At 37.2% G+C, this 14406-nt stretch overlaps 1 pseudogene; it reads left to right on the top strand.

Annotated features, from left to right (window-relative positions):
- Positions 1-8614: 8614 nt before the first annotated feature.
- LOC102837594 lies at positions 8615-12022 on the top strand (annotated as a pseudogene).
- Positions 12023-14406: the final 2384 nt, after the last annotated feature.

The raw sequence follows: 14406 nt of genomic DNA, 5'->3' as shown, positions 1-14406 counted from the left end.
TCTATCTATCTTATCTATGGATTTCTGCTAGTGCAGTGGTTACGAATTGGGCTGCTAACCTTAGGGTCAGCAGTTCGAAACTACCAGTTGTTCCTCGGGAGAAAGATGAGGCTTTCTGCTCCCATAAGGATTTACAGCCTATGTAACCCTAGACAGGGTCACTATGAGTCAAAACTGAAACCACGGCACATAACCACCAACCACAACTATACACATATACATATATATACATACATATATACATATATATACACACATACATTTATACATACACATATATACACACATGCATATATACATGCATACATATATAGATGCACATATACATACATAAACATACACACACACATATATACATATATTCGTGCACATATATACACACATAATGTATATGTATATATGCTCTGGTAGCGTAGTGGTTATGAATCGGGCTGCGAAGCTTAAGGTCAGCGGTTCGAAACTACCAGCAGCTCCGCTGGAGAAAGATGAGGCTTTCTACTCCCGTAAAGATTTACACCCTCAGAAACCCTGTACAGGGTCGCTATGGGTCGGAACCTACTCGACGGCACTTAACAACAACAACAACAAATGTGTATATATGTGTATGTATGTATATGTGTGTGTGTGTGTATATATAGGTATAGGTATAGGTATATAGTGGTGGTTATGTGCCATGGAGTCGGTTTCAACTCATAGTGACCCTGTATAGAGTTTCATAGGCTGTAAATACTTATGGGTTTCATAGGCTATAAATCCTTATGGGAGCAGAAAGCCTCATCTTTCTGCTCATATATATATGATATAAATATATATGTTTTTAAGTGTCATCAAGAGAATTCTGACCCATAGTGACCCTGTATAGGCTTTCCAAGGAGCAGCTCTTGAACTTGAACCACGGACCTTGCAGTTCAAACGGCTTTGGGGTCTGGCTCAGTAACCCACAGTGCCAGACCGGGATTCGATATACACCACTGCCACTGAGTTGTTTCTGACCCTATAGGACAGAGTCCTTCCACTTTTGCTAAGCATGATGTCCTTCTCAAGGGACTAGTCCTTCCTTGTAACATGTCCCCAGTACAAGAGAGAAGGTCTCATCACCTTCCCTTCTAAGGAGCAATCTGGCTGTACTGCCTCATCTGGCAGTCCATGGTGCTGTCTGTATTCTTTGCCTACACCATAATTTAAATCCTGCTGCTCTAGGAGAACAATGAAATGCGTTTCTATTTTCATTAATTTCTTCACTGTCCTTAAAATAGTCCCTGTTGTTATTGTTAAGTGATGTGGAGTTGATTCCAATGCATAGCGACCCTGTATAGGGTTTGAACTGCTGACCTTTCAAGACTACCGCACCTTGCAGTCCAGTGCTTACCCTGAAGCACCACAGCAGGACTAGCACTTAATGAACTTAAATTTGTTGAATATATGAATGGTTAGATTACATTAGATTTTAGTTTTTATATTTAGTTTTATATAGATTTTAGTTTTTTATATTAGATTTTAATATGAAGTACTTTCTACATAATGAAGAATGTAGTACATCCTGAATACGTAGCCATTTTCTCTCCTGCTCACTTACTGGAAGGCTTTAAAAAGTAACTTTGAGAAAGTCAGTCTTTCAGGGCTTCATTGTGCATAGTACTTGAGTAAACTAGAAAACAGAAAGTACATTTGGTAGGCTCAACTTACTTATTAAAAAATAACACCTCTGACCTTGTTAGAGGTTTAGTTTGCTATCAACCTATTGTATAGAACTACAATCAAAGATAATGATAAAATGCCAGAGATTGACCTAAGAGATTTTATGGATGGTCTAATCATTACCCTGAAAAATGAAACATTTGCCCTGTTTTTAACAAGCATTTGTATGAAAGTTTCATAAAGCACTCCACATTTATGTTGTCATCTGCTAACCTCAAAATCAGCAGTTTGAAACTACCAGTCGTTCCATGGGAGAAAGATGAGGCTTTCTGCTCCCATAAACATTTACAGCCTCGGAAACCCTATAAGGGTTGCTATGAGTTGGAACCAACTGCACAGCACAAAACACCACTGCCACCACCACAAACAATAGGAGTTCTCCTATGGTGCTATCAGATAAGCAACTTCAAGGTTGACAATTCAAACACACCTAATGCTCCTTGGAAAACCTATGTATGTTGTTACTATGTTGTTGTATGCCAGCAAGTAGATTCTGACTCATAGAGCTCTTGCATAGGGTTTCTCAGGAAAGACTGGTGGATTTGATCTGCTGATTTTTCTGTTAGCAGCCCAGCACTGAAATAATGATAATTATAATGAAATAGGGCTATTGGCTCAATTGTTTTTATTGTTCTAATTAGAAATAATCATTTGAATTCTAAGGAAAAGAAAGAACTGTTTAAATGTATATTACGGTGTTATCACAATATCTGAGGGGCATATTTTATTATATTAGTACATATAAGGTATAATTGGTATTTGAGGAATATTTACTTTGCACTGCAGTGTGGTGCTATGGGTTAATGTGCTGGGCTGCAAAGTTGGTTTGAACCATAAGGTTCAAGCTCATCTGTCGCTCCTAGGAAACCCTATCCTATACAGGTTCACTATGGCTTGGAATCAACGTGATGGCACTCAACAACAACTACAACATATACTAAAAGGAGTGTTGGTGTGGTGTTGGATAATACACTGGACCATAAGGTCACTTGGTGCTGCAAGATCAGCGGCTCAAACCTACCAGCCACTCCTAGGAAACCCAATACAGGCTTACTATGAATCAGAACTGACTTGACAGCACTTCACAACAACAACAACAATAACAATAAAATATAAAAGGAGTTCTGGTATCCTAGTGGGCTGAGAGTTGGGCTGCTAGCTTCAAGGTCAGCAGTAGGAATCTACTAATTGCTTCACCAGAGAAAGATGAGTTTTTTTGCTCATGAAGAGATCTACAGCTTCAGAAACTCTTAGGGGATCTCTATGACTCAGAACTGACTCCACAGCACATAACACTACTACCATATAATATAAAAGTTCTTGGTGTGGTGCTATAGGATAAACACTAGACTACTAACTACAAGGTTAGTAGTTTAAACCCATTAATCACTCCTTGAAAGTCCTACACAAGAGTCTTATGAGTCATAACTGACTCAACAGCACTTAACAACAACAACATATAATATTATATACTACAAACTACCTTTAGATATTCATTTAAAGAAGAGAGTGTGGTACCAATTCAGAAACATGAAAATTCTATTTTTGAAGTGAACAACACGCATATTGCAAATATTATTTCCAGGTGTGGTAGTGTAGGATAAGCACTGTACTGCTAACTGCATGGTCTGCTGTTCAAACCCACCAACTGCTCCTCAGAAACATCATACAGGATCATTTTATGTCAGAACTTTCTTGATGGCACTTAACAATTTAGCAAAAACAACAAATATTAATCCAGGTAAATATTACACTAAGTTTCTGAAAGTAGGTTTATGGTGCTATGTCATCATATGACAGATTTAAAATAAAAGAATAAATGTCATATTGTATATCAGTACCATAAAATAAATAATAATTTCCTGTGTTAAGAGACCTGAGAAGCATACTCAGGAAAGTTAAGCCTTGGCTCCAAGGTTCATGGAGTTTATTAATGGATAAACACATTTAAGCCATTGAGAAAATGATCATAATCAATTTGTACAGACACTATGTATGATGATATAGATTCATGATTTATATATACTGTCTTTCAAATTATAAATTAAAATTTGAAAACAGTAAAGAAAATCTATTAAAACAGAAAATGATGTTATTTTAATAATTCACAGTAAACTGAAAACTCCCACCATTGATTATCCCAAATATATAAATCATGAATGAGAACTATATAATTATTTTACATTTTCATTTATAGTAGTAATAATTTATTGTTCCTTTTAAATAAAAAAAAAAATCTTGGGCAAGGTTAAATGCAAGCATGTAAAATATTTGTTTTGTTTTGTTTTCCTAAGGTCCATTTTTATAAAGAAGTATATGAATTCATTAATACAGTATCCTATTGTGTGAAACACAATACTATTATCATTCCGAATGGATACTCTTTGGGAATTAATGGTTAAAGTTTTCTGTTTTTTTGTAGATTACATTTTACTATTTGTTTCTTTTTCAGTGCACTTGTACATGTTTTTTTTTTATCATATCCCTATAAATATGGCATGTATTTTTAAATAGCATGTTCTTTTGAGTTTTGACATTTAATTTATAGAAAAAAAACTTGAAATCATTTCAGTTCTACTTGAGAGCTATTTTATGTTAATGTGTGTATCATAAACTAATTGGTAATTATGATATAAATCAATGTGGTGGTGATGTGCCATGGAATCAGTTTTGACTCATAGTGACCCTGCATAGGGTTTCTGAGGCTGTAAATCTTTACAAGAGCAGAAAGTCTCATTTTTCTCTCTTAGAAATGCTGTAGCTTTGAACTGCTGACTTTGAGGTTAGCACCCTGAATCGTAATCACTACACTACCAGAACTCCTGATATAAATGGATAGGAAAAAAAAAAGAAAGAAAAAATTATCAACTTTAAGTAAACTTAAAAATAGCTAAGCAATGGCACCTGCCTTATACACCACCTGCAGTAAGTAAACAAATGAAAAGATCTTTATTAGAATCCAAGAAAAAGAAGCTAGATTACATTTAACAGGCAGTACCCACGGCACTTCACAACAACAACAACCCACCTTTATGGATCATTGTGCATTTGCAATGTGTGATCTATCCCACTGTCGGTAAGAGAGCATTATCTGATATATAAGCATAACTTAATGTTGGTGGAAAGCAGTCAAGTGCAACAGCAGGGAAATAGACCCACATATGTTCATCTTATTCAGCCGAAAGCAAGAATATGTGTGTTTTGTTCAGTCAGCAAAGTAGAATGGAGAATTAAAGAGACCTTCTGGAGCCTGTGTGTTTGTATTAAAAGATAGCTTAAATATTTGCAATTGATGACAAATTACATATTCCTTTATTCAGGACTGCAGGTGAAAGATCTCTGCGAACAATTAAGCATTTATAATTCTTCAGATTTATTTTAAAGGAAGATCAATTTTTTTTTATTTTTTATTTTATCAAAGCAAACAAGAGGCTCACTTAGCTCACAGTAAATGAAAAAATGTATTCATGATATATAATGACATGACTAAAGCTATCTATGCCTAGTAATAAACCACACAAAAATTATAAAAATTGGTCTTTGTATGTAAGATTATATTATCATTACTAATTGGTAAGACTGGTAACTATATGCTTAATTAGGCAATTTAAACAAAATTTAAAGTGGATATGTAAATAAAAGAAAAAACTCTTTTTTGCTTTCTTTCCCTCACACATTATACATAGCATTATTTCAGCTGAAGTTATCTTTGATGTCTCAACATGCCTCTACTTCAATCTGCTAGTGATGTTATCAATAGTGAGTAAGTGCATAGAAGCCAAAGTCCTCCGAATTAAATTCTTGATCTGCCATATTTTCAAAATGCTTACTTGGAAGTTTGCAAACTTTCTCTGGGTCTCAGTGTACTTGGAAGTAAAATTAGTATCATAAAATTCCTTCCTCATAAGGTTGTCATGGTATGGTATATAGGATAAGCACTGGACTTCAAGGGCAGTTTGGACTGAAAGGCAGGTTGTTCAAATACACCAGTGGTTCCTCAGAAATCCTACATAGGGTCGCTAGGAGTCAGAACCGATTCAATGGCACTTAACAACAACAACAACAAGGTCGTCATGAGTATTAAGTAATTGCCTTTAACAACAACAACAGGATTATAATGAGTATTAAACAATTTAATGCAAGTAAAGATCTTTGAAAGAAGCTCTCATAGTGTAGTGGATTATTTATCTGTTAACCACAGGTCAGTAGTACCATTTGACTAGTTACTTTGAAGGAGAAAGATGAGACTTCCTGCTCCCAGATTTATCACCTCGGAAACCTTATTCATTGTAGCTATGAGCTGGAATTGACTTGACGACAGACAATCACAATCACCACCACCAAAGATCTTTAAAAAGGAATAAGCGTGTAAATCAGTGGATATTAAATTCTTTGGGAACCATGGTGATCCCAACTTTGTCAGTGCAGAGCTGTGTTCTATAGGGTTGTCAATGGCTGATATCTCTGAGATGTATTACCAGGCTTTCTTCTGAGGTGCTTTGCTTAGCAGCTGAGCACATTAACACATAGAGAGTGATCATGAGTCAGAATAGACTTGATGATAGCTGTTTTCATGCTTGTTTAAGTGATTAAAAAGTGCTGGCTAGTGTTATATGTATATTCACAAAAGTGCCCAAAGTAAGCAGTAAGAAGAATATACAAAGGAGGAAGTCTATGCCTGTATGGATTCCTGGTGTGGTGCTCTGGGACCACAAGGTTGGTCTAAACCACAAGGATGGTGGCTCGAACTCACCAGCCACTCTTCAGAAACCCTATGCAGGGTCACTATGAGTTTGAACTGACTCTATGACATTAACAACAACAAGAACAACAATATGAATGTATGTTGTTGAGTGTTGAGATTTGATTCCAACTCATATGCACAGCAGAAAGAAACAGTGCCTAGTCCTGGACCCTCCTCAAAATTATTATATTTGAGCTCATTGTCTTCCTCTTTTATTCAGACCCTCCAAACTGCTAAGCATGATGCTCTTCTTCGGTGACCAGTACCTCCTGTCAACATTTTCAAAATACCAGAGATGAAGTCTTGCCATTCTTGTTCTAAGGCTGTATATCTTCCAAGACAGCTTTGCTTGCTCTTCTGGCAGTCCATGGTACCTTCAATATTCTTTGCCAAAACTATAATTCAAATGCATTAACTCTACTTTGGTCTTCATTATTCATCAAACAACTGTATGGAATATAATTGTTGTTGTTAAAGAGCTGCTGAGTTGGTTCTGACTTTTGATGCTGTTAAGTGCTGTCAAGTCTGTTCCAACTGATAGCAACCCTGTCTAGGGTTACTGATGACCAGTTGGTATGTTTGAACTGCTGATCTTGTTGTGATTTCCAGTCCAGAGCTTATCTATAGCACCATACTAGGACTCTATAGATTTCTTATGGTGTCCTGGCATGGCGCTATACATTTATGGTGGTGGTGGTGTGCAGTGGAGTCAGTTCCAACTTCTAGTGACTGCATAGAGTTTCTGAGGCTGTAAATATTTATGGGAGCAGAAAACTTCATCTTCCTCCAACAGAAGGGCTGATAGTGCTGAACTGCTAACCTGTGGTTAGCAGCCTGACTTATAACCATTATCTACCTAGAGCTACACACACACACATATATATAGATTGTTGTTAAATGATCCTATATAGGGTTTCTCAGGATCAGATGGTGAGTTTGAACTGCTGACCTTGTGGTTTGAAGTCTAGTGCTGATCCTACAGCACCACACCAGATGTCTCTATACAACTATATATAAAGTTGTATACAGAATAGAAAAATAGAATTGCAAAACAATTTTATATACCACAAATACTCATATCTAAACGAATACATTAACGGTAATGAAAGAGAAACAAAAGACTTAATTTTACTTATTAAAAATGTTGAAAATGTATAAAACAATTATAAATATAAATAAAACAATATGTCAAGGGCCAGATCTAACCTCACTAGAAGATTTATTGAATTAGTCCAACACTTAATTCTCGGCACTTTTGTTGTTGTTAAGTGCCATCTAGTCGGTTACAACTTGTAGCGACCCCCTATGGGGTTTCTGAGGCTTTACATCTTCATGTGAGCAGAAAGCCTCATCTTTCCTGTGGAGTGACAGGTTGGCTTGAACAGCATATAGGAGCCATTGCGCTCCTAACTCTTTGCATTGTTGTTAAGTGCTATTGCATCAGTTCATATTCAAGGTGATCCTCTATAGGGTTTCCAAGGAATGGCTGGTGAGTTTAAACCACCAACCTTGCAGTTTAAACTGTTCATGTGGTCCAGTACTTTATCCCACAACACCACACCAGGACACCCAAGTCTCTTCATAGAAGTACCATAAATGTAGCAGCTACAAATGCAAACACAGACCACTCTTTGTGCTGTTTTGAAATACTAAATACTACAATATCATTGTCTTTAATGAAATATTTTTCAAAATATTGATCAGTGCTTGGAAAGATACTTAGAAATTGTAAAGCATAATCTTCATTTGGTTTAAAGGGTAATTGCATTTCTAGAAAATACAAAGTATTCTAAACTATGAAATTATCATTTTAGTGTAAAGCAGCATTAATTTAGATACTTACATAACTAGTAATCAGGTAACTATGTACATCAATGGCTGATGGAGAGTGTTTGTTGTTAAATGCTGTCAAGTGGGTTCAAACTCCTAGCAACCCTGTATAGTTGTTTCTAAGGAGCAGCTCGTGGGTTTGAACTGTTGACCTTGTGAATTGCAGTCCAGTGCTGATCCTACAATACCACGCCTGGAGTCCAGGTGGATAGTGGAGAATGTGAATGAACTTTAACTGGAAGCAAATATCTTGAGCACTGCAGGATGCCCAGGATTTCTGGACATACCTGTTAGAAGCTAGTTAGAAGCTATGCCCATCATTTCCAATATATCCCTTAAGAAATGGCTGGCCCACGTGAGTCACTGATTTAGAGGTTGAAAAAAAATGGAAAAAAGGAAGCCAGGTTAAAAAAAAAAACAAAAAAAACAGAGGCTATACTTATAGAAACCTGGTTTGATTTAGACTGAGGCCATCATTATATTAAAGCAAAGAAATGAGATCATGATGCTGTCAAATGGTGACTAAAAAGTTAATTTGGAAATGTATGGAGTCTGAAGAGGAGTTCATACGTGTCACAAATTGTTTAGCATTGGACTACAAACATTGAACTAGTAGCCAAATGGCTAGTGGTTTGATTCCATCCGGAAGCATGATGGAAGACAGGCCTAGTGAACTGCTTCCAAAAGGTTACAGTTTTGAAGAGTAGTTTTGGTGTGGCGCTGTGGGCTAATGCGTCAGACTGCAAAGTTGTTTGAATTGTAATGTCGGTGGTTCAAGCTCACCAGCTGCTCCTTGGAAACCCTATACAGGGTCGCTATGGGTCGGAATCGACTTGGCGCACTTCACACAACAACAACAATAGAGTAGTTTATAGAGTTGAAATCTACTGTAGGACAACTAACAGCATTATAAAAAGACAGCAATTGGAGAGAGGAAGTATTGGTATGAAATGCTTCATTACTAATGTGAGTGGGGGAGCAGTTCTAATTCTGGGTCAAAAAAGAGCCACAGCTATTTACCTGTTTGTTTTTGTTGTTGGTAAGTGCCATCGAGTCAGTTCCAATGCACAGGGACCCTGTATAGGGTTTCCAAGGAACAGCTGGTAGGTTTGAACTGTTGACCTTTCAGTTGCCAGTCCAGTGCTTATTCTACAATGGCGCATCAGGACTCCATTCACCTACCTTGTTGCTGTTGTCGTCAAGTGCTCTCAAATCAGTTTCAACTCACAGCAACCATATATAGGGTTTCCAAGGAGCAGTTGGTGGGTTTGAACTGCCAGCCTAGTGGTTCACAGTCCAGTGCTGATCCTATAGCCCCATACCAGGAGTCTGTTTACCTACCTGGTGGTGGTGGTTATATGCCGTGGAGTTGGAACCAACTCATAGAGTCCCTGTACAGGGTTTCCGAGGTTGTAAATCTTTACTGAAGCAGAAAGCCTCATCTTTCTCCCACGAAATGGCTGGTAGTTTCCAACTGCTGACCTTGAGGTTCGCAGCCCGATTCTTAACCACTATGCTACCAGAGCTCCCGTTTACCTACCTAGTAGAGCTGAAATAGCTAAACAGCAGTGATCCTTATAAAGAAACAAAATGAAACAAAAAGTAAACTTGGAATAAGGAAGTAAAACAACAGTTGCCTCTAAACCCTCATGATAAAGGTGGTCTGGTAGCGTTGTGGTTACAAGTCAGTCTGCTAACTTCAAGGTCAGAGGTTAGACACTACCAGCCATTCCGTGGGGGGAAAGATGAAGCTTCTGCTGCAGACACCCTATATAGACAGGGTCGTTATGAGTACAAGTAACTTCACGGTACACCATCAAACCCTGATGACGAGAAAGTTTTATTTAGTATTTTTTTTGTGTGTGTGTATGTGCTTTTAATTGTTCCCTTTGATGACAAATTTAACTAAAAGATGCAATGGGATGATGTTAAACTGCCAATAGTTCACTCAAGTTTTGCTTTTTTGAAAAATTTCAGTTTGTGGGAACAGAAAATAAGGTTTATCCCCTCAATTTATTTCTTATGCTAGTCACTTTGTTGTTTCTCCAATATTGACGGTTTCCTTCTTTCTTATTCTTGTTGTTAAGTTGGTTCCAACTCATAATCACCCTATATAGGGTTTCTAAGGAGCAAGTGGTGGTTTGAACCACAGATCTTGTGGTTAGCAGTCCAGTGTTTATCCTGCAGTGCTATACTTTGTTGTTGTGTGAAATGCCGTCAAGTCGATTCTGCTCATAGTGACCTGTATAGAGTTTCCAAAGAGTGATTGGTGATCTTGAACTGTCGACCTTGATGTTCAAACCAACTTTTCAGTCCAATGCATTAACCCACAGCAATGCCTCACTAGGTGTTTAAATATGTTAGAAATTCACTTAATTACTTGGTTTCCCAGACTCGTTTGCATAGGGATATACATGACACATGATTTAGGTCAATACTGTATAAAGATAGCTAGGAGTTTATAGGAAAGATTTACCTTCTTAATTCACAGTGCATTCTTTTCTACTGTCTGCTAGAATAGAAATATAAGGCTCAAAGCAAAAGTCATTTTGATACTACCCAGTGACCAGCTGGTGTGGTGCTGCAGGTTAATGTGCTGGACTGCAAGGTCAGTTTGAAACATTTAAAATGCAAGGCTGTGGTTCAACCTCACCAATCGCTCCATGAAAACCCTGTACAGGGTCACTGTGAGTCAAACCGACTCACTGGCACTTAACAATAGTGACCAAGTTTGGGAGCGCCGTGGCTCTGTAGATAAGCACTGGACTGCGAACTGCAGGATCTGCTTTTGGTTCCACAAGCCTCTCAGTGGGAGAAAAATGAGTCTTTCTGCTCCTGCAAAAAAAAAAAAAAATTAAAACCCTGGCTACTTGGTCCGCAACTTTGCAGGAGGCCTCAGTGAAGCCAGAGCCAGAGCCAGAGCCAGAGCCAGAGCCAGAGCCAGAGCCACAGCCCTGTTTCACAACCAGTATGACAATGATGTTACTGTTTGGAGCCCTCAGGGCAGGATTCATCAAATTGAATATGCAATGGAAGCTGTTAAACAAAGGTCTGCCACAGTTGGTCTGAAATCAAAGACCCATGCATTGTTGGTTGCGTTGAAGAGGGCACAGTCAGAGCTTGCAGCTCATCAGAAAAAAAATTCTCCATGTTGACAAACATATTGGTATTTCAATTGCGGGGCTTACTGCTGATGCTAGACTGTTATGTAATCTTATGCACCAGGAATGTTTGGATTCGAGATATGTGTTTGACATACCTCTTCCTGTGTCTCATCTTGTATCTCTAATTGGAAGCAAGACCCAGATACCAACACAACGTTATGGCAGGAGACCATATGGTGTGGGACTGCTCATTGCTTGTTATGATGACATGGGCCCTCACATTTTCCAAACCTGTCCCTCTGTGAATTATTTTGACTGCAGAGCTATGTCTATTGGAGCTCGCTCTCAATCAGCTTGTACTTACTTGGAGAGACATAAGTCTGAATTTATGGAGTACAATTTGAATGAACTGGTTGGTTAAACATGGTCTGCGTACCTTCAGAGAGACACTTCCTGCTGAGCAGGACCTAACTATGAAGAATGTTCCATTGATTTTGTTGGTAAAGATTTGGAGTTTATAATCTATGATGATGATGACGTTTCTCCCTTCCTGGAAGGTCTTGAAGAAAGCCCACAGAGAAAGGCCCAACCTGCTCAACCTTCTGATGAACCTGCAGAAAAGGCCCATGAACCAATGGAACATTAAGTGATAGACCAGTTTCTGGTTATTATCAAATATGTAGGAATGCAGGAACATGGAACGGAATGACAGTAATCTATACTTTAAGAAACAAAAGATGCAGACTGGTAGAATGATATGTTTTAGGAATCAGTTCAGATGTGGTTTTTCCAAGACACCTAATTGAAACCATGTATGGGGCTCTTTTTTTTTTTTCTCTGTAAAGGTTTATATTATTATTTTCTCGCAAGTATAGGGCTTCTATACTCTGTTTTTATATAAAGAATACTGTGTCTTTATGAATTTAAAGACAACTATGAAATAAAATTGTTTCACCTGCTGGCGTTAAAAAAAAAAAAAATTAAAACCCTGGGAAACCCTATACAAGGTTCCTAAGAGTCAGAACCATCTCAAAGGCTGTTAACAATATAACAATAACCACACCAAAAACAGACAGAAAATAATTGCACAGTGATGGGAATGTCATGGAAGGAAAACCAACCCATGAACATTGGTTAAGACTAGTATTTTCTCTTTTCTATTATGTGAAATGGAGCACTATTCATGTCTTATTTAACTACTCAAATTAGAGTTTTCATTAACAATAATCATGCAAATCGTGTTTAAATGATTACTAAGAGCTTTCTTTGATAGGGATTTCCATTTTTTAACAACTTCCTATTTTGAGCTGGTCTGAAACCTGCAACAAAAATATCAACGTGAAATTTTCTGTCACATGAAGAATTTTAAATGTCTGTATTTTTCCTCTTCATGGCCAATTTATCTAATTGTTTCCTCATGATTCTATATTAAAGTTTCTTTTTTTTTTTCCTGGTGACCCAGGAGTGTATATATTCTTGTTGTCAAATACCATCGAATCTGTTGTGACTCCTTGCGACCCTGTATAGGGTTTCCGAGTTCTTATCCTACAGTGTCACACAGGTATTATTCTATCTAAAGGAATGTTGGATAAGAACTGGACCACAAGATGAGTGGTTGAAACTAAGCAGTGCACCCTTGAAAACCCTGCACTAGGTCGCTAAAAGTCTGAACCAACTCAACAGTACTTAACAACAATCCTATTTAAGTGTTCATAATTAATCTGTTTACTTTTCTGCTGGAGACTAGAACCACATTTATTTCAATCTATTGCTAAAAATTCTTACAAGACAATTTACACATCTTTATTTTAATGAGATATTTACTTTTCTGTGTGATTTCTCAAAAAAAAAAAAAAGTTGAATGTGACTCAAAAAATACACTTCTTTCAGATTACTTTAATATCGATTCAGAATGAACCCTTTAATTCATTTCAATAGGTTACATGCTTTTTACAATTGTTTTGGCTTAATAGGCCTCAGGTCTTTATTATCCTGATCTGTTCTTCTCTTTCAAATTTGAAGCTCATTTCCCTTGTTGGAGGATAAACAAAATGGGAATGAAGCATGTAACTTTTTGTTTCAAAAATGTATTTTGTCTAATATATTTATCTCCTATTTTAAGAGAGTTAAACAAAATGATTTATCTTTTCATCAATTTTATCTATAATGGACTTGAAGATTCCTGAAATTCAGGGCAGTTTATCCCATTAGTGGTTCCATGTTACACATGTGATACCTTTGTTGGCATTGTTTCATGATAGTTTATTAACTATGTTACATTAGTTTGACTTAAGCATCAATAATATTGCATACCCTTTTACATTTGTAATTATTGTCTTCCATAAAGTAACTTTTAAATTTTGTACTTTTTTGTAATACTTAATATTTTAGGAATTCTTTTCTTTATGCTCTTCATACTGATATAAAATCTTGTAGTTTCTACCTAACTTCCTACAACAACAAATAGGATGAAGTATTGTTATTATTTTATAGACTTGACAGTGCCTCAAATACTATACCCTCACCTGAAAATTATATTTATAGGAGCATGATGGCTCTGTAAGATAAACACTGCACTGCTAATCACAAGATTTGTGGTTCTGGCCCAACAGCCACTTTGTGAGAGAAAGAAGAGGCTTTCTGCTCCTATAAAGATTTACAGCCTCAGAAATTTTATAGAGGGTCGTTATGAGTTAGAACCAACTCAATGGTCACTTAACAACTAAATATGATCCTGGTGGTAGCAGAAAGCCTCCCCTTTCTCCCACAGAACAGCTGGTAGTTTCGACTGCTGACCTTGAAGTTAGCAGCCAGATTCCTACTATGCTAGCAGAGTTTCTTAACTCTGGTATATATAAGTTCCATATATATATATATATCGTTTGAATCTCAAGGTCGGCAGTTCAAGCTCACTAGTGGCTCCTTGGAAACCCTATACAGGGTCGCTATGGGTCAGAACTGACTCGATGGCACTTAACAACAACAACAGAGAGAAAGAGAGAAGGGGCAAGGAGGCGGGTATAATCACAA

This window comes from Chrysochloris asiatica, unplaced genomic scaffold, assembly GCF_000296735.1.
Source record: "Chrysochloris asiatica unplaced genomic scaffold, ChrAsi1.0 scaffold00063, whole genome shotgun sequence".
Taxonomy (NCBI): domain Eukaryota; kingdom Metazoa; phylum Chordata; class Mammalia; order Afrosoricida; family Chrysochloridae; genus Chrysochloris; species Chrysochloris asiatica.
Note: the sequence above shows the minus strand (reverse complement) of the source record. Positions and strands in the feature narration are given on the sequence as shown.